Source organism: Hyperolius riggenbachi, chromosome 2, assembly GCF_040937935.1.
Source record: "Hyperolius riggenbachi isolate aHypRig1 chromosome 2, aHypRig1.pri, whole genome shotgun sequence".
In the NCBI taxonomy this organism is placed as follows: domain Eukaryota; kingdom Metazoa; phylum Chordata; class Amphibia; order Anura; family Hyperoliidae; genus Hyperolius; species Hyperolius riggenbachi.
Window position 1 is genome coordinate 179,782,075 of NC_090647.1, and position 26,263 is coordinate 179,808,337.

At 40.6% G+C, this 26,263-nt stretch overlaps 1 long non-coding RNA gene across 1 annotated transcript in view; it reads right to left on the reverse strand.

Annotated features, from left to right (window-relative positions):
* The window catches only part of LOC137544167 (uncharacterized), a 109,447-nt gene that overhangs the window by 73,484 nt on the left and 9,700 nt on the right, over positions 1–26,263 (reverse strand). Inside the window, exon 2 of the long non-coding RNA XR_011025754.1 lies at positions 14,604–14,720. This is a non-coding gene — a long non-coding RNA (uncharacterized lncRNA). The remainder of the gene's footprint in view (positions 1–14,603; positions 14,721–26,263) is intronic.

Here is a 26,263-nt window from a genome sequence, read left to right on the forward strand (position 1 = left end):
TTTGCAGATGACAGAGGTGTCAGATACAGATACAGCAGAGCATTAATTGCTTCTCCACTGCCTGCAGAAACTTTGACCTCACAATCAGTATCATGAAGACTGTGGTCTAGTATCAGCCAGTATTATAGAGCATGCATGCATTATCATCTATTACTACTGAAGGAGAAATCCTAAAGGCCATTGACAAGTTTACATTCCTTGGTAGCACACTCTCCAAATCTGTGGATATTGACATTGAGGTGTCCACAAGCATCGCCAAGACAACGTATACGTATGAATTGGCTATGGAAGTCAATGTGGGAGAGGAGGGGCATCAAACTGTCCACAAAGCTGAATGTGCACAAGACAGTGTACTGTTCACACTCGTGACTATGTGTAATGTGGTGGAGGGGGCAGAAGAAGGGGGAAAGGGCTGGGTACACTTGTTCACAGAGAATGGAGGTTGCTAGAACTTGGGGTACAGGGAACCAAGAATGAAGAGCACCATTAACATTTTTATGTGTTAGGGGGAGCATAGTTTGTAGTTACACCCCCATCACAGCCAGCTTTTGTTTACTGACACGTCTTTACAGCTTTTATAAACAGGGCCCTTCATTTATTTTTTTTAAATATTTTTTACTGCTCAGGATTAAATTTCCTAAAATCTGGATTTAATATTTTTTAAACTTCTAAGTAACAGGCAAAATTATTAGGAGACTTACTAAAAACATTTCCTCTCCTTTAGGTAGAACAATCAGTGAGGTATGTTATTGGTTTTCTTTACTAAGTGAAAAACTTTTCTATGGATCACTGAAGGTTTTCAGAATGAGAATTTCTGCATTTTTGGGGGGAAAAGTCCAGAACTACGCCCATTGTCAGCAAAGAGAAAAATAATGTTAGACAGGTTGGGATCAAGGCAGTAGCAATGGGCTCACAGGTAAAAAAAACTATCCGAATCCGTGATTCTAATGAAGCTTAATTGCGACAGGTGTGTGCATGGGGGACAGGGGGTTAATTACCCAGATGTCCGAATACCGCGCACTTTCTCCTTCGTGCGAGTGTGTGATACACATAGAAGCGCACAGACATCTGGGTGATTAACCCCCAGTCCCCCATGCACACACCTGCTGCAATTAAGCTTCATTGGAATCACAGATTCGGATAGTTTTTTTTACCTGTGAGCCCATTACTACAAGGCAAAGATAGTTGAAAAACAGAAATCAAGCCAAGTGGCCGACAAGGCAGTTGAAGGACAGGTTGGTTGAGTCAGTGGGAGGCAGAGGTCTAGGCAGAAAGCAGACAAGGTAGAGACCATTTGTCAGCAGAAATCAAGGTAGGGGGCAGATGTTACAGTGTGGTCAAGCAGGCAAAGTTCAGTAACAAAGGCAGAGGACAAATCAAAGTCATCAGGTTGGGCCAGGAATGCAAATCACGCTGTAACGATCGGTGTCAGCACGCAGAGAGAATCTGATTATTGGCGATCTGCAGTATCACCAAGAATGCAGATATATACCCGATTATTGATGATCTGCAGTATCACCGATAATCAGATATATTGCTAACCTCGGGACACCAGTATAATGTGAGTGTTTGGTGTAACAGTACAACTCTGAGCATAGACCACCAGGGACCCCGGTGGCCTGAGTGAGTTGAGGAATACTCCCCTGACTGTGGGGAATATTCCTGTAGCCTGAGGACTCCCTAGAAGAGGGACCCAGGCTGGGTTGCAGGAAGTCCTGCTGCTAATATGAACAGGCTTGCCCTAACTAGGTGTGAGGGCCTAATCTCTATGCCCTGAAACCGTGCTAAGGTATAACATAGAACTGACACAGTATCCTAGTCTTGGGTGTGAGGTCCGTAGTCACAACACCCTGGAACTGGTCTAAAGCATAACATAGAACTGACACAGTATCCTAGTCTTGGGTGTGAGGTCCGTAGTCACAACACCCTGGAACTGGTCTAAAGCATAACATAGAACTGACACAGTATCCTAGTCTTGGGTGTGAGGTCCATAGTCACAACACCCTGGAACTGGTCTAAAGCATAACATAGAACTGACACAGTATCCTAGTCTTGGGTGTGAGGTCCGTAGTCACAACACCCTGGAACTGGTCTAAAGCATAACATAGAACTGACACAGTATCCTAGTCTTGGGTGTGAGGTCCGTAGTCACAACACCCTGGAACTGGTCTAAAGCATAACATAGAACTGACACAGTATCCTAGTCTTGGGTGTGAGGTCCATAGTCACAACACCCTGGAACTGGTCTAAAGCATAACATAGAACTGACACAGTATCCTAGTCTTGGGTGTGAGGTCCGTAGTCACAACACCCTGGAACTGGTCTAAAGCATAACATAGAATAACAATACAAGTAATCTGGCTCAGTGTGAATTCCCAGGTCCTCCTGGTTCTAACACACTGTAGGATCTGACTAAGGTCTGAGTGCTTCCACATAAGTGTTTGCAATGGCAGACAACCAGCAACTGACAAACAAGCAACCTGAATATATAGTTGCAGGACTCTGCCGCCCCGCCCGAACCACTCAGCCAATCAGGAGTCCAGCAGGAATCAGCTGATCGTCCTGATCAGCTGATCCATCTCCTGCTGGCATAAAGGTCTGACTTCTGGCTCGCGCGCATAGTTCTCCATCCAGGTGCACTAACAGACCCAGCCACACCAGACGCACGCTGCTGCGTGCAAACCGCCGCATTGGACGCGGAAACAGCTGCCTTGCTGCCAGTACATGCGGCGGTCTTTCCGCAATCTATCATATTATCAGACGCATGCTGCTGCGTACAAACCGCCGCGCTGGACGCGGAGCCAGCCGCCTTGCTATCAGTACACGCGGCGGCTTTTCCACGTTTTCTCACACACGCCAAGCAAGACAGAGCTTCTAGCATGAACCAAGAGCTGATCAGAACTATCAGCATCTGCTACTTCAAAAGGTGGCTGAACTACCTTCCCAGGTCCTTAGAAATGTGCTGAGGTTTAACCTCCCTGGTAGTAATCCTGAGTGTAGCTCGGGCTTGCCGCTGGGAGCTCGATGCAGAGTATAGCGCGCAGTGGGCGCTTTTACTCACCACCCTGGGATCCAGACATCAGTACCCGATCTCTTTCCTGTCCTCCGAGGCTCTGAATTACTCTGGTGAGATTGCCATCAACGATCTCACTACAGAGTTACAGAGCCACCCGGAGGACGGAGATAAAATTGCAGTGCTGGAGCCCAGGGACGTGAGTGATACAGGGGCTGTTGCAGAGACTCTGGCATCATAATTATTCCTGATTTTAGGGTCTGAAACGTTTTAAAAAGACCCTAAAATCTGGAAATAATCATACCGTCATGGAGATTAATGGCACATGCCTGTGCACATGCACAAATGTACACAGCAGATTCCATAAGCAGAAAAACGTGATCCTGTTGACTGAAACATGCTTATGCTGTTCCTCCAATGTAGGCCCACTCTGGTCAGGAGCATGCACAAACAGAAAAACATGCAAGCGCACATCTATTGATTCCAAGCGTAATGTTACATAGACTTTTGAAACTGCTTTTTCGTTATTATTATTATTAATGCATTATGCCTTTTTATACTTTATGTGATGTTTATATGTTTCCAAAACATTACATTTTAGGTGTTAAGTTATGTTTCTGTGGTTCTGGCAAATATAGGAACATTTACAGTACATATTATGAACCTGGTGCGCCTACAACAGCGAAAGACCATGACACAGATACTGTGTTCAGCTACCATGATTGCTAAGAAACTTTTTATTTACTTGGAATTAACTTTGATCAATCCTTTTTATCCAATAATATGAAAGTTTAGGAATTTAACTGTGCACCTAAATGCACTGCATTTGCTAGGATAAGATCGATAACTAAAAGGAATGTTATATATGTACAGTAGGCACAACTATTTAAGTTTTTATCATGGGTGAATGATAATTGTATTTCCTTGAAAAGTGATTCTTTAGCGAAATATGTTATTATGAATTCAAGAATACTAAACCAAGTATAAGTATTGTAATATTATTCCATGACATTCTGAAATGACATAACAATTTACTTGTCAGTCAAATGTCAAACAAGATGATCTTAAAGCAATTTAAAATATACTAATGTGGCTGTTAAAAAGGCTGTATTTTTATTCTGACAGCTGAAGCGTTAAGCATTGCTGGGAGTTCAATATGGTTGTTTTATTACACAAAAATAAATAAATTAGATAAATATGTATAAAATACATATATTTGTTTATGCCGATTCCTCCTTATATCACAGCTTAAAAAATGTATAGCATGATAAATACAATAATATTGGGTATTAAACCAAGCTGTTGTGAGATATTACATGAATTACACACCAGTGACTTATCTGCAATTTTAATACTGAATAGAAGCTAACTTGGCTAAGGACCTTGGTAATTGAAATCTACGCCATGTTTGGGAACTGTTATCTGCCAGGGCATAGATTTCAATTACTGTGTCACATTCTCCCAGCCTCCCACCACTACCACCAATTGTGCCGCTCTCCCGTCACTGCAGCCCACTGTAACGATTGGGGAATTATCTCCATGGTCAGCGCACAAGATGTGCGCTGACACTGCGGAAATCCTCCACAAGCGTTGAAATAACAGAACCCAGCTTAGGTGTAATGCACCTGTAGAGAGAAATTCCCACTGGCAGATGGAGCTGTGGGTTGCATAGGAATAAATCCTCTGCACTGCCACAGATGCCAGAAGGGAATTGTACGAGGTGAAGCAATTCAGGGCAAGATAGCCCTTAGAGAGAGAGTGTGAGCACAGAGACAGAATGTATGTATGTCCACCAATCCAGTCGCCACCCGGCGACGGTGAACACACAACAGCGAAGACCAAGTGGGAACGCGATCGCAAGAATGGCGATTGCTGGTAGTGACACAAGACCGAGTAAGACAGAGCAAAGGAGAACAAAGACCGAACCGATAACAAACTGCAAAGCAACACAAAGTGGCAGACAGGACTAACTACACGAGGTCACCACACGATAATCGCAATAGCGACAAAGCGGGTGCACGGCACGGTCACCACACGATAAGCGCAATAGCGACAAAGCGTACCAACCCTGACTAATCAAAGAAACACGAAAACAAATAGAAAACGCTTGCTAAACGGTTACCTCACCGAGACGACAGCAAGCGTTCGTTCCAGACAAGACAGACAGATGGAGCAACCAGTTGCAACCGCTGCTCTGGCTTACACTCCTGAGACAGAATACAAAGAGATCCTCCTCCTCTACCACTAGAGCGAATGCGATCCAAACAGACAGAACGATTCCCTGTCGGCCGCTGCTGGCGACAGAAGAATCGCAACAGAAAGACAGAACAGGCAATACAGATAATATTAGCAAACAATTTGCAGAGGGCTGAGACTCAAGGTAAGTCTAGCAGGATCAAACCTTTATGACCAGCAGGGAATTCTGGGAGGAAATGGTATGGTTTATACTGCAAGCCATCAAAGGAAGCAGCTAAGCAATTAGCATGACAAGTGGATGCAAATTCCTCACCAGAACAGTAACTCTGCAACTTGCAGAGTGAAGACAGGTCTCTTTTCCAAGGAAAAAATGGTCAAAAAGCTGTCTGCCTGTGCGGACAGCAGAGCAGATCATTACACCCACTCACTGTTGTTGGTATAACACAGCAGAGTTCCATAAGGTGGTCAGGACTGATTTAATTGGCTCCTGACAGTGTGATTATTGTGATTGGCTCACAGTTTTTTTTAACAAAAAAGTCTCTAGTCCTTAAAGAGAATCTGTACTGTCCAATTTGTGCAATAAAAAACATACCAATCGAGTCACTGTGATCTCCTGGATCCCTCTTTGCCATTTTTGCAGCTCCCTGCCGCAATCCTGGCTTTTAATCGCTAGTTTTAGGCAGTGTTTTCAGACAAAAAACATGGCCACTAACCAGGTAGTGATGTTTGTGTGTATATACTGTGTGTATATATATATATATGCATATATATATGTGTGTGTGTATATATATATATATATATATATATATATATATATATATATATATACATATATATATATATATATATATTTATATATATATGTATATATATATCTCATGTTACAATATACTACAAATTGTTATTACATAGTGAATTATCTGCACTCCAGTCTGGGATTAACACAGTTTCTCAGCATGTGACAGGCAGCTCCCTCCTCCCTCAGCCTCGCAAGCTGAAATTGAGAGCAGTGTCTGTGAGGAGTAAACAAAGCACACAGAGCCTGCAGGTGGCGGGCATAACTTCTCCCCATTACAGGAGAGGCAAATTATTCCTCCCTGGGTCGACAAAGCTTGACAAAGGAAAGAAGATTAGATATATTACAGAGACAGTACAACTAGAAAAGGCTGCAGTATCCAGACCACATTAGAACAGTTATAGGAACTTATAGGATGGAAGAAATAAGGCTGAAAATTGTGTTACAGAGTCTCTTTAGGGGGCAAGAGACAACTGGTAAGGAAGTGGTTAAATGAGTCACTGTATGCCGTCTACATTCGGATTTTAACAGAATTGAAAATACCCTCTCCTTAATATTCACAAATTATCAGTCTGTGCAAGTTTATAATATAATTGCAATATTTAGAATAAATCTCTGGCCCGTAGCAGCTGCCTAAGTTCCTTAGACAATAGAGATTTAGACCTTTAAACTACAGAATCCACAACATTGCAAACACAGGGGCATAACTACAAACCAAGGGGGCCCCCTGGTTAGGTTGCACCCCCACCCCCCCCCACCCCCCATCCGTCCTTTCAATGACTCTCAGTCATAGCCTCACAGCCAGCTGAAACCTTTACATTGTCTCCAGCAAGTGGAGCCATCATAAGACCCCCCTTCACCCCCACATAAAATGCAGCCACCATTCCCCTCCACCATAACACATGTTCCCACCATTACCCTCCCCTATACCAAATCTGGGCTGTGCAACTTCACTACCCCAAGTTTTCTCAGATAGCTTCCCTTCCACACACTATAGCAAGTGTGGCCATTGTAGTACTCCTCCCACACCCCCAAGAGCATGTGGGACTAGTAGAAAACACCCCCCATAGCAAGTGTGGCATTTATAAACACCCCACTTTACCTCCTTACTTAGCACAGTGCACCACTGTAACATTTACCAGTATCCAGTGCCGCCGGGTCAGCTCACTCTGCACTTCACTGCATGATGCATCAGGAACCATATGTGGTAGAGATAAGCTGCAGCGCAATGTGTGGCTGTGATGTCGAGAATAAACTGACCCAGTGCTGCAGTAGGTAGAGTTCTGCTGCTCTACTCTGCAATTTGAGGGGAAGTGTCGGTGGGGCTAGAGGAGGAGTGAGCCCTCCTAGCCCCCAGGACCCCCACTGTGGAAGGGGTCACAACGGCTATTGTTACACCCCTGAATCTGCCACTGAACATGTCGAAGAATCCCAAACATTTGTGGAAGTAAGAAAATGACAAAATGACAAAATCTGATATATATGTACAGTATAAGAAGCAATAACAACTTTCTAAAGAGTACAAAAAGAAGAGAGTACCGAGAGCCCAATATAGTGTAGTATGTATTGGAAATGGGAAAATGGAGGTAAGTAAACAATAATACTCACAAACCAGGGTTACCTGATTAGGCAACCACTGTACAGGCAGGTGAGGAGATCAGACCTGTCCCCATTTAGGATTAAGATATCGCTCTCTGTAGATCGGAAAGAAGCGGGTATATCACCCCTCCACCAGGAGTGGGCACAGGTATCGCAGAATATGCTAACAGTTTTAAAATTGCTAGGAAGGCAGTGGTGGACTTACCTCCACAAAGCAGACATGAAACTGTCAATTTTCAAAAAGATTAAATGTATTTTCATACTCCAAAAAACAAACGCATTTCGCAGGTATATTCCCGCTTTCTCAGGCAATAACAAGAAGGAGTATGTAACAGTGATCTGTCGTGACAATGCCTAGCGCCTCTGTTTCTAAAGAGTACCTATAATTTCCTGCGAAAGAATTGTGAGAGATTTTCTCATAGGACAATTACACTATATACAGCCATAGCATCACCATAGCATGCTTACCTGTCTTTTGCTCTTGTTCTTGTGCACACAGTTGAATTTTTATGTGTGGAAGTGGTGGAAAGAGAATGTCTACACAATAGTAACTTAGCAGTATATAACCTCAAACTATAAATCGGGTATCCTCCTGTTCACCAAATGGCTTACTGCTGCCATTGGCACAACAAACTTAATTCAACTGCAAGGACTAGAAATGTATCGCTAGTTATAGCTTTATAGCTATGGCAAGGGGATTATTTTGCATGAAAGTTTAGTTTCCCTATATGTATTTTTTTCTTCATTATATCAGTATTTTTACCTGTTTCTATAAGCTTAACCCCCTTGGCGGTATGAAAAATACCGCCAGGGGGCAGCGCAGCAGTTTTTTTTTTATTTTTTATTTTTTAAATCATGTAGCGAGCCCAGGGCTCGCTACATGATAGCCGCTGCTCAGCGGCATCCCCCCAGCCCCGCCGATCGCCTCCGGCGATAGGCGATCAGGAAATCCCGTTCAAAGAACGGGATTTCCTGGAGGGCTTCCCCCGTCGCCATGGCGGCGGGGCGGGATGACATCACCGATGTCAGCGACGTCGGGACGTCATTGGGAAACCCGATCCACCCCTTGGCGCTGCCTGGCACTGATTGGCCAGGCAGCGCAGGGGTCTGGGGGGGGGGGGCCGCGCGCCGCACCGGATAGCGGCGAACGGGCGCGCGGCGGCGGCGATCGGGGTGCTGGCGCAGCTAGCAAAGTGCTAGCTGCGTCCAGCAAAAAAAAAAATTATGAAAATCGGCCCAGCAGGGCCTGAGCGGCACCCTCCGGCGGCTTACCTCGTGCCACACACGGGGTTACCACTAAGGAGGTTAAAGGACAATTGTAATGAGAGTGATGTGGAGACTTCCATATGTATTTTTTTAAACAATACCGGTTGCTCGGCAGCCCTGCTGGACTATTTGGCTGCAGTAGTGTCTGAACAACACCAGAAACAAACTTGCAGCTAATCTAGTCAGATCTGACAATAATGTCAGAAACACCTGATCTGCTGCATGCTTGTTCAGGGTCTATGGCTAAAAGTATTAGAAGCAGAGGATCAGCAGGGCTGTGAGACAACTGTTATTGCTTAAAAGGAAATAAATATGGCAGCCTCCATATCATTCTCGTTACAGTTTTCCTTTAAGGTTCCTAAGACATAGGCATGCTGCACCATGATGTAACATGAAGGCAATGTTGTCAAACACATTTCTTCAAGTACTATTAGCAGAGCAAAAAAAAGCACAGGTATATTAAATGATTACTCTCTAATAGTCAAGTACTGTATGTATACATAGTAAAGAAATAAAGGATCTAATCTGTTTTCTTTCAGTAATAAAGGTCACTAGTGAATAGTTTTCAAGGGAATCTGCTTTTAAGTAAAACATGTCTGATGTGGGCAACCATTTCACACGCAGCACATTCATAACTTGCATGCTAGTTCAAGGGTAGTAAAGCACTGTTTAGCATTATGGTAAATGAGGAAATGGCCTTGGAATGAGCATCCATCATGTGAGTCAGGCAGCGGCTTCCGGCACACAGATAATTAGCTTGACAACACTGTCAGTTTCTGCTTCCAATACATCCTGCCAGAATTTCAGTGCTGTGCTCAACTAGAGCAAATCAAACACTATTACCAGACTTTAAAGGGGAACTCTGGGCAAAATGTAAAAATACATGTTCTTCCCATATACATGTAAAGTATCTCTGGTCACAGCAATATCGCAGTACTTTACACTCTATTAATAATAATAATAATTATAAAAATAATAATTGTAGAAGTAGTAGCAGCAGCAGTAGTAGTCGTAGTAATAGTAGTAGAAAAAAATAATATTTTTTTAACTCTATTGAAACTTATATTTGGGACTTTTGAAAAATTTTAAAAAAAATTATGCAAATCGGCCCAGCAGGGCCTGAGGAATCCTCCGCGGCGGCTTACCCCGTGTCCAGCACGGGTTTACCGCTAAGGAGGTTAAAGGGGAACGTCAGTTGAAACAAACATACTGTCATTAAGTTATATCAGTTATGTTAATTAACATAGATAGGTTATATAATCTCTTACCCACCCTGTTTTAAAAGAACAGGCAAATGTTTGTGATTTCATGGGAGCAGCCATCTTTTTGGTGGAAATGAGGTGACAGGGAGCATGAGACACAGTTCCAACTGTCCTGTGTCCTGATCACCATTCCCAGCTGCTTGTGCTAGGCTTCAAATCTCAAATTCAAAATTTAAAAAACAAATGAGCTCGAAAACAGCAGAAGGACATCAGAAATCCCATCATGCTTTGCACAGCATCCGGAGAAAAATGCCCGAGACAGATTTCTTCTGTGCAGCTAAAAATGAGGCTTGGGTAAGAAACACAAAGTTCTGATGCTGTGAATACCAAGCCTTTTCTGTGTTGCTGAGTAGATTTTTAGTCTGGAGGTTCATTTTGACCCGTTAGATTCCTGTTTGAAGATGCGGAGGAACTAGTGGAGAAAAAACCTAAGCAGGACATGTTTAAAGTCTCCTGGAAGTTCATCTAAGCTGTAGCAAATAAATATAATGCTGAGAAAGACTAATAGACAGATTCAGAGCAAGCAGAGGCAGTATAACAAACATGTACATCTAAAAGGATGTTGGGGATGCCTCTTACTATTGTAATGTCCTCACTGCACGTAACAGAAAGTAACAAAACACCTTACTCCACACTGATCTGCTGTGTTAGCACACAGGTTTTTGCCAATGGGCTTCTGTAAATTAAAGAACCGTAAATTACAGAAATTACCGAACTTCTACCGCACCTGTGACTTTTTTTTATGAATTAGCACACAAAAGTCTAAACTACCGAATGCAGTATTTTAATGACCAGATTTTTCTTATCGCACAGCCTTTTATGAATCGAGGACTATGCACAAAATGTTATCAGGCCCAATAATAAAAGCATCCAAATGACTGCAGCCAATGCTGACAACTATCTTTTTTTAATGCAAATGAAAATGAAGAAAGGACAGCTGTACGATTCTGAGTTCCTGGCATACAGAACTTTGTACTTATGACGGAGGTAATGCCTGCTTTATTTGGTTGGTAACAGGTTTGCTTTATAGCCTTAAAACTTCATATTTAATGCACAACCCAAGTTTCCCTGAAACCATTTCCATGTCAAACTTTTCAAAGGGAATCCATGGGGGAATGCCGGTATAAAACCAGTACAAGGACCTTTTTAAGTAATTACATTTTTTTTTCAACTCTACAGACGCTTTTGTCCTCTAAGTCAAAATTCAAATATCAATCAATTTGAGCTCAATTTTAAGGAATAACATAAAAAAAGAATGGTAGCGAGTCCAATTGCAAATCACTTGATGAATCTGCTTTGAAGAGCTGCCAATAATGCTAATCATCAAATGGTTGAATCCATGCTCTGTAAGGATGCATTTGTAAAGAGTGGCTATCGCTGTGACTTTGACAAAGGAACTGCTGACTTGCATCACTGTTTGTCTTGTGATGTGAAAGAGCAAATCGATTTATGAAGCTTTTGCTTGCAGATGTAGGATGCGATTTGTATGCAGAAAGACCTCACCACTGTGTCATCTGTTTATTTATCTGCTTTCACTCTCAGTCTGTGTATATATAATTAATGCATGCAAAACACAAACAGATACGAGTTCGGGGAATTGCTCTTTTATCACATTGGGATTAATATTTATATATAATTGCACTGTGCGATTGTAAAAAGGTTTTACTTGACATTTTATTAATCAGTTACAAATATGGCTGGAAAGCTGAAGCTAAAATTATGGAGCTGAATATTTTTTTCTTTTTTATAATCTTGTTAGACAGCATTTAAAAGCAATGCTGAACATATTTGTTCAAATAATAATAGTATAAAAGTACAGATTCTAGAAAGTGTTATCAGGAAGCCTGGAACAAAAAAATCAGGGTAATAAAAATGACTTAGAAAAAGAAATATGCATTTTTAAAGAGGAAACTTCATCAAGGTAAAACCACAAACAACCCTATACAGTGATAGAATATGCCGACTTAGCATGACTTGGTAGCTGGCGCTGCATTGGATGTTGAAAATCTGACTTGGCTTGAAGCAGGAGCTTTTGGCGCATAAGCACTTGTAACAACAGCACCTTCATAGACCGCACTACAAATTTGCAGCGCTGGGAGGTTCTCTTTGAGCACAGGAAGTGGCAGGAATTGCCAAATGGATTGGTGAGAAGGCTATATCGTAGATGGACTCAGATAGCAGCATTGAGGACAAATTAAATGGTAAAGAGTTGGGCTACACTGCAGCCAATCTCAGGTCACCGCTGGATCGGTAGGTTAATATGTGGGGATAGGATCGAAGTTTGTCTATAATACATAATAGTTCCCTGATTTAAAAAGGTGCACTAAACCATGAAAGATATGGAGGATACTTATGGTGTTGGTCCTCCATCTGTAATAGTTTTTGAACCACTGATTAGAGCAAATATGCATTTAAATGTAAAAGGCTGTCATTCTCATAGTAATAAAGCCTGAGTCCCCTAACTTTACACAGTTGCTCACTTGGTGACTGAAGTAAAAAATTCAGAGAAAGTGGGTGGAGCATAACGCAGCCAATCAAATTTCAGCCGTTCATTTTACATGTGAAAATGTAAACTGCAACCATTCTTATGCTGGATACACACCATGCGTTTCCGCGTCGAATGCGTCCGTCGATACGCGCCGATTTGATTATTTCCGAGCATTTCCGAGCGCATTTCGATGATTTATAGGTCGATTGCCATGTAAAGTATGTCAAATCGACCTAGCGATCCATCGAAACGTGAATCGCACATGTCGGAAATAATCGAATCGATGCATATCGGAGGACGCAACGAACGCGGAAACGCATGGTGTGTATCCAGCATTACACTGTTAATGGCAGGATTCTTGGCACAGTTGGAAAGTGGGTGGAGCCTAAAACAGCCAATCAAAATTGACCTATTGATTTTCAAGGGGAATATTTCAATTGCTGCCATTTTTACACTGGTAATGGCAGAAACCTCAAACCTGATACAGTCGGTCATTTGGTGACTGGGGTTAAAATTTACAAAAGGGGGCAGAGCCATAAACAGCCAATCAGATTTGTTTTATTAATTTCAATTAGAAGATTTAAACTATCTCCATTCTCACATAATTGATGCCAAGGACCCCAAAGCTCACAAACTTGGTCATTGAGTGACTGTGTGTATGCAGTCAACAACAACATAATACATACTCAAGCAAAGTGGGGTCTTCAGCTAGTTATCTATAAAGTTACCAGTAGTAATCATGCACTGGAACATTTCACTACACCCTGAAAGAAGCACTGATCTACTGGGCTGTTGTCAAATTGCAAAGTTAATAAGTCATAATATCTCAACATCAGGAAGTCCTTTAATTCGTTTTATAGATATCCAGTAATTATTTGGTGGAATTTCTGGTGGGATAATATCTTGTCTCACCAGCATGTAACCAACTCCTAATATTTGTATAGTATATAGAGATGTCATCAGTTGAGAATATGCACGATTTTGACAAGTTGTGTTGTACTATAGTCTATATACTGTATAATCCCATTTCACTAGGTTATGCTTCACATTGCAGCTGGACTCATCAGGATGTGCCCTCTCCTCTCAAGCTTTAGTGTCCCCTGTTGGGATATTATTTATCATTATTATTGTTTTATATAGCACCAGCATCTTCTGTGATGCAGTACAACAGAATAAAAGGTATAATAATAGAATATAAACAATACAACAGTTTACAATACAAGACAATGGTGGATTACAGTTTATGCAGTGAACAAATCAGATACAGATTTTTTTAAATAATGGTGGAAGATATGCATGCACATTGCACAACATACTGAGAAAAAAGGGGACAGAGAAGAGAGCCCCAGCCAATTGGCCTTACAGTCTAATGCTGGGTACACACAATTCAATTTATTGTCCAATTGACGGGTAATCTGAAGAGAGGTTGTATCGTGTGTACATGTACAAACTGCTTCCGATTGATTTTGGGATCAATTTTCCAATGATAACTTTGCAAAATCGATCACTTTTTCGAGCAGGAGAAGGTCAGAAATGTTGGAAATAATCGTCTAATCCAGTCAACTGAACGTGAAAATGCATCTTGTGTACGTAGCATAAGGGTTAAAGGACAACTAAAGTGAGAGGGATATGGAGGCTGCCATATTTATTTCCATTTAAGCAAACCAGTATCTTGGCTAACCTGATGATCCTCTGCATCTAATACTTTTAGCCATAGACCCTGAACAAGCATGCAGCAGATTAGTTGTTTCTAACCTTATTGTCAGATCTGACAAGATTAGCTGCATACTTGTTTCTTGTGTTTTTCAGACATTACTGCAGCAAAATAGACCAGCAGGGCTGCCAGGCAAATGGTATTGTTTAAAAGGAAATAAATGTGGCAGCCTCCATATCCCTTTTACTTCAGTTGTCCTTTAAGGGATAGAACAGAACAATAGACAGCAAACTTGGGCAGCACAGTGGTGTAGTGGTTAGAGCACTTGCCTTGCAACGCTGGGTCCCTGGTTCGAATCCCAGCCAGGTCAACATCTGCAAGGAGTTTGTATGTTCTCCTTGTGTCTGCTTGGGTTTTCTCTGGGCTCTCTGGTTTCCTCCCACATTCTAAAAACGTATAGATAGGTTAATTGGCTTCCCCCTAATTTGGCCCTAGACTATGATACATACACTACACGATATAGACATAAGACTATTGTAGGGATTAGATTGTGAGCCCCTAGGGACAGTTAAGTGACAAGACAATATACTCTGTACAGCGCTGCATAAGATGTTGGCACTATATAAGTACTAAATAATAATAACAATAGGTAAAGGGAAGCTTCAACATGGTTGATTGTAACTATAGAAGTCACAACTACTCATTCACTAGTCAAAGAACGAGTTTGGGCTCTGCATATGCAGGACATTTTGATCTACAAAACACTTTGTATTGCTAAATTACACTTACAGTACTGCTATTTATCTGTTTTAATTACTGTAAATTTATTTTCATTTGAAAATAATAATTATAATAAGGTATTTATTTTTCTAACAGGAGCTTCTTTATATTGTTGTCAGAGCACTAACTTTAGATGTCTTTAAAACATATGATTCACTGCTTTATTTGATGTTGCAATTTAATACAATGTTCAAAGAGGAAAGGCAATTTAAGTTGCCCACCTACAGAAAAAATACACATATCAAATGCATGGCCCACTTACAGAAAAATATAAATATCAAACACTTACCAAAAGAGCTTTTAAAATATTCCAGTTTTACAGTTGCGCCTTTGCACAATAAAATTACACTTTTGAATTTTCTTTGTTGTTTTCTTTTAATTCGCTGAAATTAATCTTAGATGTAGATGCCTTATTTGCATTAATTAAAACTCTACCATAGAAGCTCAGTTTAATTGCAATCAAATTTGCTTAATTATGCATGGCAAGAGATTCCCAAAAGACAAAGGTTTTAGTAAGGAATTTTGTTTTTTACACTGACTAAATAAATTGAAAATGTCATTTTTTTTATGTTTCATGTAAGATTTTTTTTTAAATAATATGTGGAGCACCTTATATCTTTTATGTAGAGCAATGTTATTGCTATAGTAATTATAGCAATCTACATTTTTCATTGTTAATTGTGGGTGTCAGCCTCATTAATTTTAATTTAAAGACTGTAATGAAATTAACAGAATGTATGCTGATCTCCTGAAAGGGGTATTTCAGAAATTAAAAGTTTTACAAATACATAACATGAATATATGTTTCAAAAAGATGTATTTTATACAGCTGTATTTATCTAAATAAATACAGCAAATACTAAGATCGTTAAGTGGTTTATGTTGATGATTTTGTGTAACAGTTACTAATTACTCAATCAGAATTCATGTAAGTATTGAGTAAGAAGTAGAACAGGCCTTTCTGCTAAATATGTGGATTTGATTGTTCATGATGAATCATGAATATTGCTTCTTTTTAATAAACTGAATTGTTTATTAAGAATCTATATGGTTAATGTAGAATTACTGGGAGGGGCTTAACTATGTCTCACGAGACCCTCCTGCTTTTTTAGGGAGTCTCCCCTTCTACATTTAGATTCTCTCCCAGTTCCTGGTGGGGCAATAAGGAGGGGGGCCTGGACTTTTTCCTTCCTCCTCCTCCACCAGGGACCCCTTTCCATGCAACCCTAGCTGGGTCCATTCATCCAGACCCAAAGATCAGCGAAGCAGCAGTAACGGCTGGCCTAACCTCTTTCATCACTGGATGTCTCTGACACTTCTGCTGCACCCACTAGGTGTCCTCTCTGGTCTCTGCCTTCCTTAAATATCATTCTAAGGTAGGCCTTCATACAACAAAGACATGATTCTGCATAATTCTGCTGTCTTCCTCACTCAAGATCACTTGAGGGTTTATTCTCTAATAGTGGGTAAAATTTACATGCCCAAACAGCACGCATAAATTTTGATGGGCGTTACACAAACTATAAAGCTCTTATTACTTAGTTAGAATAACTTACCTTATGCCCACAAAGTACACATGTGTATAATCGCTAGAAAGGACCAAGGATACATAGCAGTTCTAAGCAACCCTGGTTATAGGATTTTTCAGGCAAGTAGTGTTTCAGTAAGGGCCCTTTTCCACTAGCAGTCGCTAGCGTTCACGCTGAACGCTAGCGATTGCTGAATTGCAATTACCCGGCGATCCCCTGACGTTTGCGGCCGCGATTTTGCTATGCTATGCACTGCATAGCAAAATCGCAGCAAATATCGCTCCGCCGCGCGTTCGCGTTCCCGTCAAAAACAAATCGCGGTAGTGGAAATGACCTACCGCGATTCCTATGTTAAAAGCAAACCGTAGCGATTGTAAAATCGCTAGCGGTTTGCGTCTTTCCGATTCAGCCTGCGCTGGTGGAAAAGGGCCCTTATAGTTCATAGAATCTAGAGATTTCATTAGTATGTGTACTTGTCTCCTTACACGTTATATAGGTATATGTCAAAATGAATGCTTTTTGCAATGTAAATGCAAAGCCAGCATATGTGGTCTTCAAACTATATAAAGTCCTTATCAGTGAGTGATCATAGTAGTATATGGGGCCTAGTTCAATTCACGTCTCTAGTACAGTTTCTCCTAGGTGATATTTTCACAGTTCAAAAAATAGGAAAAGCGGCAGGGCACATCCAGTTAAAACACCAAAAATGTATTGAAAAACATTAAAACATGATGATACAGACCACCAGTCGGAGAGAGGGTTAGAGCATGTTCAAAGGTAGCCATTTCGCACCCACGCAAGAAGTGCTTCATCAGGACGATGATAGGTGATATTTTCACACCTTAAAAATAAAATGCCATTTAAGCCACCAGCAAGCAAAAAAATTCAAATTGTGACAATACTTTCCACCTACTTTTTGCAGAGTGCGGAAAAGTTATTTTAAACATAAGATGAAAAATTATCTCCTAGGAGAAATGTTCGGAGAAAAAAGAGATTTGGATCAGTCCCATTCTGTTGCATATGGCTTAGCTTACTGGAGACTTCAAAAGTACACCTACAAAGGTAGTTGAGGCAAAAGGGGCAAACGCCTAGCGCCTCAACCTCTCAGAATCCATTCTATCTGGCTACTAAGGAAGGAACTATACAAGGACCACACACATAGAAAAATTATTTTGTGTATGATTACTTTAACCACCCAAATTGGAGTATAACACATGTATATAAACCGGTTATTGCTGTTCAACAAATTATTTTAGAAAGGCTTAATCACCAACCCTAATTACACCTGTTTTTCTTCTTGACTATTTTTTTGTAAATATTTTATGGTAAAAATAACTATTGCCTTCCATATTAACGTTTCCCACCAAGTCTAGGTAAGGAGCATGATTTACTGAATATGCCTAAATAATGTTTATGTGCGTATAATGCAATCATTCTCTGCCTAAACAAACCTGACATAAAATGAATGGTAAAAGCATATTATGCCTCTTTACAGTGCCACATTAAAATGTATCCCGTAACAAGTTAATAATGTATAAAATAATTAATAGGCATGTACCGCAAATTATGTGTCAGCTCTGCTCGCGCTATGGCAGAATCGCATATTTTAGTCCATAGATTTATTAAAACTCTGAATAGCGCACGTTATTTACAAAATGGTTTGCTATGCTGGAGGCATTACATTACAGTTATTTACATTTCACATATTTATTAAACCAGGTACGGCCATTTTATAAATATCTGCTTAATTCAGCCAATAATGTGTGATGCATTCTGCAGTGATGAACCATTATGCATTTTATAGCAGAATGCACATTGCACAACTATGGTCTCTTCAAAGCATCAGGAAATAGCATGTGATAGTGAGTAGAGAGATGTGAGTTCTGTGCAGAGCAGGATCATCCACTAGGCAAGCTAGGCAGGTGCTTGGGTCCTAGTGGGTGTCAAGAGACCCCCCTGCCAACTTCTTTGACCTCTCTTCCCTTCAGCTTACCAAAAGGACCACAAGGGGGCTCAAATCTACTACCTTGCCCAGGACCCCATTACATCTTAATCCATCTCTGATTCTGTGGGCCTGAGTTACTAAAGATCTTAAAGTGGACCCAAATTAAAAATACAAGATTTCAGAAATAAAATCTATTTTCCAAATTATAATAATAAATAGCAGCCTTTTTTCAGCTGCATGATTACAAATATAAAATATTTTACATTTATTGGAGGAACCCCTCCCTTCCTTTCATATTGCTGGGACAGAATCTGGCAGACTGGTGGAGTAGATGGTGTCCGGCAAAGGAGGAATTGCTAATGGCTGCCACCTGTATAACCCTAGTTATGAAAAGAGAAGGGTGAAAAGCATGCACTGAAATGCTCATAGGCTTGAAGGAGTGTTTATTTATCTTTGTATGTGTCAGAGTGGTGCAACTAAATATTTTGAATTAAAAAAATGTTTGGTTTGGGTCCGCGTTAACTGAAGAACATTAGAATATATATATATATATATATATATATATATATATATATATATATATATATATATATATATATATATATATATATATATATATATATATATATATATATATATATATATATATACTGTATATATATATGTGATCCAGCCAATATGGGCTGGTGATTTTTTTTTTTATCACCCTATGGGCTCTTTATTGGGTTGCCAAAAGATTGCAATCCTCAACAGACTAAAACTTGAACATAGCTAGAAGCGCTGAAAGATCGGTAAATTAACAGTTGAGTGATTGTTCTTGCTTGCGTGCTCCCATAGAAAGAACCTTATAGCACACCCAGGCTGTTCTAGCCTAGTAAAAGTAACATCTTGCTGTGTGGCTGGGAATGCATCAAAATTAGTACTAACGCAAATTCACAAACTGTTAAGCACTCCCATTATTTTAATATGTAATAATTTAAGTTGAAATTTAACCACTTGGGGACAGCAGTGTTAAACCCCCCTAAAGACCAGGCCATTTTTCTTTAAATTCGCCACTGTAGCTTTAAGGTCAAGCTGCAGGGCTGCACAATTCAGCACACAAGTGATCCCCCCTCCTTTTCTTCCCACCTAAATATTTATTTTTTTATTTGTATAATATTTTTTTCCTCGCTCCCTCCCCCCGCCAGCCAATCAGCGCAGCGGATCACTTCTGCACTAACAGAGGGGACAGCCGTGTCACACAGCTGTCCTCAGTACAGCGCTGCTGCAGATCGCAGTGCTGTACAGCATAATTAGATGGCGTTTGCTGCTGGGATACTGGAGGCGGAGTGGATCTCTGCCTTCCAAGCAGAAGATGCGCACCCAGCCTGCGCGCAATCTCCTGCTAGCCCCATAGAGAGCTGTTCACGCCAATCGGCGTGGAGCGGTCGGCAAGTAGTTAAGTGAATATTAAGGTGCCCATTAACGGTACAGTCTGCTGAAAGATCAACCATATGATTAATCGGTTAAGGTACCGTTATTGTTGACGATCAATCTATTGATTGTTCTGTCTATCTGAATTTCGGATTGATTCTTTTAGTTGATTGGTTAGCATATTAATTTCCCCTTCATTGGTGGGCTCAGATGATTGTTTCTAATCAATCCCAATGATCAGATCATACTGTTGATCGTTTAGGAAATTGGATTGTTAATGGGCACCTTAAATCCACCACTCTCCACAGGCAGATATAGGTCACATGCATCTGCAGGTTTGTGGAATGCATTGTTTCCTCGATGCATGACCCAGGAACCAACAATCACCACTATGGTCTTGGAGAGAGAACTGTTTCTCTGCAGTGCGGTGTTCACCTAGTGGAGTTCAACGGTAATGTATATATCTTAACAATTAAATATAGGCCTTAATTGCATTTTTATATACATTACAAATTAATTTTGTTTTGTCTGTTATAATTGTTTAAATATTAAAGAAGATTTTACTTTAATTTTACCAAATATATACTTTTTTTTGGATGGTGTCCACCTAAGCCAATATAATGTTTGTCACTTTATAAGCTAAATATGCTAGTTTGACTAGTGTGCTGAATGTGAGCTTTCATGAACCATCCTATACGGCAACCAGCTACCACTGGATATGTTCTGACCCACAGGACAGGAATAAATAGTGTGGAGTTCGGTGGTGTATTTTTTTCCCAAAAAATGGATAAAGAATCAGAACCAGTACTCTGCCAAAATCATAAAGCAGCATTAGGAACCCAGGGGGGAAATTTCACAAGATACAAACAAATACACATAAACCATTGGCAGCTACCTACAAACTAGGATTAAAAAGTTATACACAAAATAATTAAAGGACTTACGAGCCCAAACTGTCTAAAAAAGCAAAGTACCTGTAAGCTGTTTAAATGCACGGAGGACGCCGTCCGCGACCTCCGTGCAGTTCCGCCGGGTCCCCTTCCTGAGATCGCCCCCCGCGCCGACCCCCCAGGCCGGGTCCGGCTCTTGTGCCGCTCTCAATATGGCCGCTTCCATTGGCCGCGGCTGCGCAGTCCGCCTGGCCGCGAGTGCGGCTGCGCAGCTCTACGGCCAACCCCTCTGATCCACGCTACAGTGCGTGGTTCGGAGGGTTGGCCGTAGAGCTGCGCAGCCGCACTCGCGGCCAGGCGGACTGCGCAGCCGCGGCCAATGGAAGCGGCCATATTGAGAGCGGCACGAGAGCCCGACCCGGCCTGGGGGGTCAGGGTCGGCGCGGGGGGCGATCTCAGGAAGGGGACCCGGCGGAACTGCACGGAGGGCGCGGACGGCGTCCTCCGTGCATTTAAACAGCTTACAGGTACTTTGCTTTTTTAGACAGTTTGGGCTCGTAAGTCCTTTAAGGAGCTATAGTTCATTATAGCAGAGGTTGAGTCTCCTCCCCCCAAAATAAATCTTTCAAGAGTCCCCTATTCTGACTTTATTTTATTTTTTTATGTTATTATCTGCATTCAAAGAGGACTTGGGTGCTTTCCTATCACTAAAGGCCTTCCATGACTATAATTAGTAGGTAATTCCTGGTGGTGTTCATATAAGGGTTTTTATCTGAGTCCCATTGGAGTAAGATTTTTTTGCCCTTTTAAGGTGAATTGGCTCAAGCCTTATAAGGGTTTTTCATCTTTCTCTGGATCAATTAGGATATGTGTGGGTCCAGGCCAGAGTTGTACCAATTTTATTTTTAATAATCCAGTGTGTGTAAAGCAGCCCCCAACACCCTTGGCTATCGATCTACCTGGCGATTTGATTTAGTGGAGTGATGGCCAAGGGTATTGTTCTCTTCACTCACTCATCCATTCATTGCCACGTGATGTCACTCCCATGCAGCCCCATTGGCCCACTACCCTCCTGCATAGCAACAGAAAAGTGAGCTAGTGGCGCATTTGTACAATGACAGGCCTGCAAGGTTGTCTGAGGGATCAGGTCCTGATCCTCACCAGGTAACATGCATCTAACGTGTGTATGGGCTTGAGCTGTGCTTCTTCCTAGGTGTGTACAGGTACCCAAATCACCATACGTCATAAAATGCTGTTATTAGTAGTAGAATATTGGCGCCTGTTGATATTAGGGGAGGTGTTATATGGTGCATATTATAATATATTATGAAATATAAAGTAAATACACAAGTACAGTATAATGATAAATGCCATAAGCTTGATGTCTTTACTGACATTATCATGGTCTACATCTGGCTTAATACTGGAGACAACGAATAAACCATTGCAAATCTTTCAGTCAATGGCATGTCCCCCATACTGTGGGGAGCCTACTGTCTTCTGTCCAGTGCATAGTGGATACCACTCAGCTGTACATACAGGACCTATCTCTGAGTGCAGACTGAAACAATGATAAGCAATTATTTCAACTTTCTACATAACTAGATGCCCCAATTTGATGTTTGATATTTACCTCCATTGTTTACTATAAGTTTATCTACTCTTTAAAACACAGCAATAAATCTGAAATCGTGGGCGATTGGGCTCTAGTTTAATTTGCAATATCTAATTTTCCTAATTAAAGATTTACTTTTTAACAATAACATTATATTTAAAGGACCACTATCTAGAAAAAATGCAAAAATGTAAATGCTTGTATATGTATAAAATGTATATTGAATAGATAGATAGATAGATAGATAGATAGATAGATAGATAGATAGATAGATAGATAGATAGATAGATAGATAGATACTGTAGATAGATAGATAGATAGATAGATAGATAGATAGAAAAAAACTGAAAATCCTTTAAGACTCAAAAAATGTACAAAATTCTTTACTGAAACATTGCATAGATATTATATTACATTTTTTATGATTCATTAATCATGTGTCTGACTACATCACAATCTCAGCTATTGAATTTAATGCCCAAAGTTACCATATAAACTGCATCACATGACAACAGACGCACAAGTCAAGGCTGGACAAAATAGGGGCAGTTAAGAAATAGTCTAAATAAAATAATTTATAACAGGTGGTGAAGCAATGTCCCAAGCAAGAGAAGAGCCCTGAAAAACACTTGAGCAGTTTATAGCTACAAAGAGTTATGATCTATATCAGTGCTGAACATGAAATGCATCTCCGGCTTTCATGTTGTCATTAATGGTTTCTCATTGAACACAAAAGATACCAATGGCAACATTTTCAGCCTGGGTAGGCTTTCTAAATTGCCTTTGTTATTTGGCAATTATGTTCATTTTCATGGATTTGTGTGGGTGTGCTTCAGCAATCTTAAAACATGCTCAATTAAAGAAAACAAAATTATACCTGAAACAAATGCTTGAGATCTCTGTTAATATAGTTTTGATTATCAGAATAAGCTTATATTTCAAGGTGAATACTGAGCTATTAAGTCTCAAATCACAGAGCTCATTTTTTACGGATTGCAAGGCTCAGAGGATGAACATTAGCTATTATAATAAAGCCAGCACTAATTTAATAGACAACGCTCTCTGACAGTCAAACATTCAAGAGTGGCATTAGCTAAAAATAAAAACTCCTCTGATTGTATTAAACCGGCTGCAAACACTTTTCAAATAAATATTTTTTAAGAAAAGGTTGACTTTCAGCTACACTTAACCCCACTAAGTAACTAAAGTTCATCTGCCATTCATTTTGACAGTAAGCTTTAATGGGCAAGGCTCTCTCGCCTAGTGTGTCTTTGTACTGCTGTATTTTCTGACTAGACCCATTAATGTCTATACAAATCTGTTTTAATCCATATTTTCTTTGTACACATTGGCATAACTATAGACCCCATGACCCCTGCAATTGCAGGGGGGCTTGGGGGCTATGTTGGTCCACTCATCTTTCCCTTCTGCAGAGTAGCGCAGTAGAGCAGTGTAATATTTATCTGCTCCAGTATTGAGTTGGGTATCATCTGTTCTATCCTGTAGCTGCAAGCTCTATGCTTGCATACCGCTGGCTCCCTATGCGTGTCATGTTATTGAGAGCCAGCAGTATGCAACACAGAGCATGGGAAAGACAGGAAGAGAGAGGAGACATGACACAGCAATGGAGCAGATAAATGATACATTTCTCTGCTGAACTACTTTGCAAGGTAGTGCTGGGGGTGTGTCTATGTATGGGCAGGATGGTATTGGGTCGAGGTTTTTGTTTTTTACTCTAGGGGGACCTGTTTTGCTAATTTTGTTAGGGGGCAGGGGAGCATCTGTAGTTGTCATGCCCCTGTTTGTCCATGTAACTTGTTTGTAAAATAATATACAAGTAGAGGGAAGTAGATACTTGTCCCTTGCCACCACGCACTTCCGCTCGCTCGCTCCCTCCCTCGCTCATTCTCGCCACTGACTGTTAGAGGGGAGATCAATGAAAGGACATCTTGTGGCCAAATAGTAAAATTACACCTACACAATTTTTTTTTAAAAAGAGCAATATTTACATTTAAAATCAAAACCTTACCTCCCACATTCCTCAAAAGATACACAAATAAAACTCTTGTAAATAAATAAATATATATATATATATATATATATATATATATATATATATATATATATATATATATATATATATATATATATACAGTGGTGTGAAAAACTATTTGCCCCCTTCCTGATTTCTTATTCTTTTGCATGTTTGTCACACTTAAATGTTTCTGCTCATCAAAAACCGTTAACTATTAGTCAAAGATAACATAATTGAACACAAAATGCAGTTTTAAATTATGGTTTTTATTATTTAGTGAGACAAAAAACTCAAAACCTACATGGCCCTGTGTGAAAAAGAAATTGCCCCCTGAACCTAATAACTGGTTGGGCCACCCTTAGCAGCAATAACTGCAATCAAGCGTTTGCGATAACTTGCAACAAGTCTTTTACAGCGCTCTGGAGGAAATTTGGCCCACTCATCTTTGCAGAATTGTTGTAATTCAGCATTATTTGAGGGTTTTCTAGCATGAACCACCTTTTTAAAATCATGCCACAACATCTCAATAGGATTCAGGTCAGGGCTTTGACTAGGCCACTCCAAAGTCTTCATTTTGTTTTTCTTCAGCCATTCAGAGGTGGATTTGCTGGTGTGTTTTGGGTCATTGTCCTGCTGCAGCACCCAAGATCGCTTCAGCTTGAGTTGACGAACAGATGGCCGGACATTCTCCTTCAGGATTTTTTGGTAGACAGTAGAATTCATGGTTCCATCTATCACAGCAAGCCTTCCAGGTCCTGAAGCAGCAAAACAACCCCAGACCATCACACTACCACCACCATATTTTACTGTTGGTATGATGTTCTTTTGCTGAAACGCTGTGTTACTTCTACGACAGATTTAACAGGACACGCACCTTCCAAAAAGTTCAACTTTTGTCTCGGCGGTCCACAAGGTATTTTCCCACAAGTCTTGGCAATCATTGAGATGTTTTTTTAGCAAAATTGAGACGAGCCTTAATGTTCTTTTTGCTTAAAAGTGGTTTGCGCCTTGGATATCTGCCATGCAGACCGTTTTTGCCCAGTCTCTTTCTTATGGTGGAGTTGTGAACACTGACCTTAATTGAGGCAAGTGAGGCCTGCAGTTCTTTAGATGTTGTCCTGGGGTCTTTTGTGGCCTCTCGGATGAGTTTTCTCTGCGCTCTTGGAGTAATTTTGGTCAGCCAGCCACTCCTGGGAAGGTTCATCACTGTTCCATGTTTTTGCCATTTGTGGATAATGGCTCTCACTGTGGTTCGCTGGAGTCCCAAAGCTTTAGAAATGGCTTTATAACCTTTACCAGACTGATAGATCTCAATTACAGTACTTTTGTTCTCATTTGTTCCTGAATTTCTTTGGATCTTGGCATGATGTCTAGCTTTTGAGGTGCTTTTGGTCTACTTCTCTGTGTCAGATAGCTCCTATTTAAGTGATTTCTTGATTGAAACAGGTGTGGCAGTAATCAGACCTGGGGGTGACTACAGAAATTGAACTCAGGTGTGATAACCCACAGTTAAGTTATTTTTTAACAAGGGGGGCAATCACTTTTTCACACAGGGCCATGTAGGTTTTGATTTTTTTTCCTCACTAAATAATACAAACCATCATTTAAAACTGCATTTTGTGTTCAATTATGTTATCTTTGACTAATAGTTAACGGTTTTTGATGAGCAGAAACATTTAAGTGTGACAAAAAAAATAAAAATATGTATGTCAAGAGGGTATATTACTGTTGCTTTTTAACCACTTTACCCCCGCGCGTACGGATTTCTCCGCCCCTTTTTCC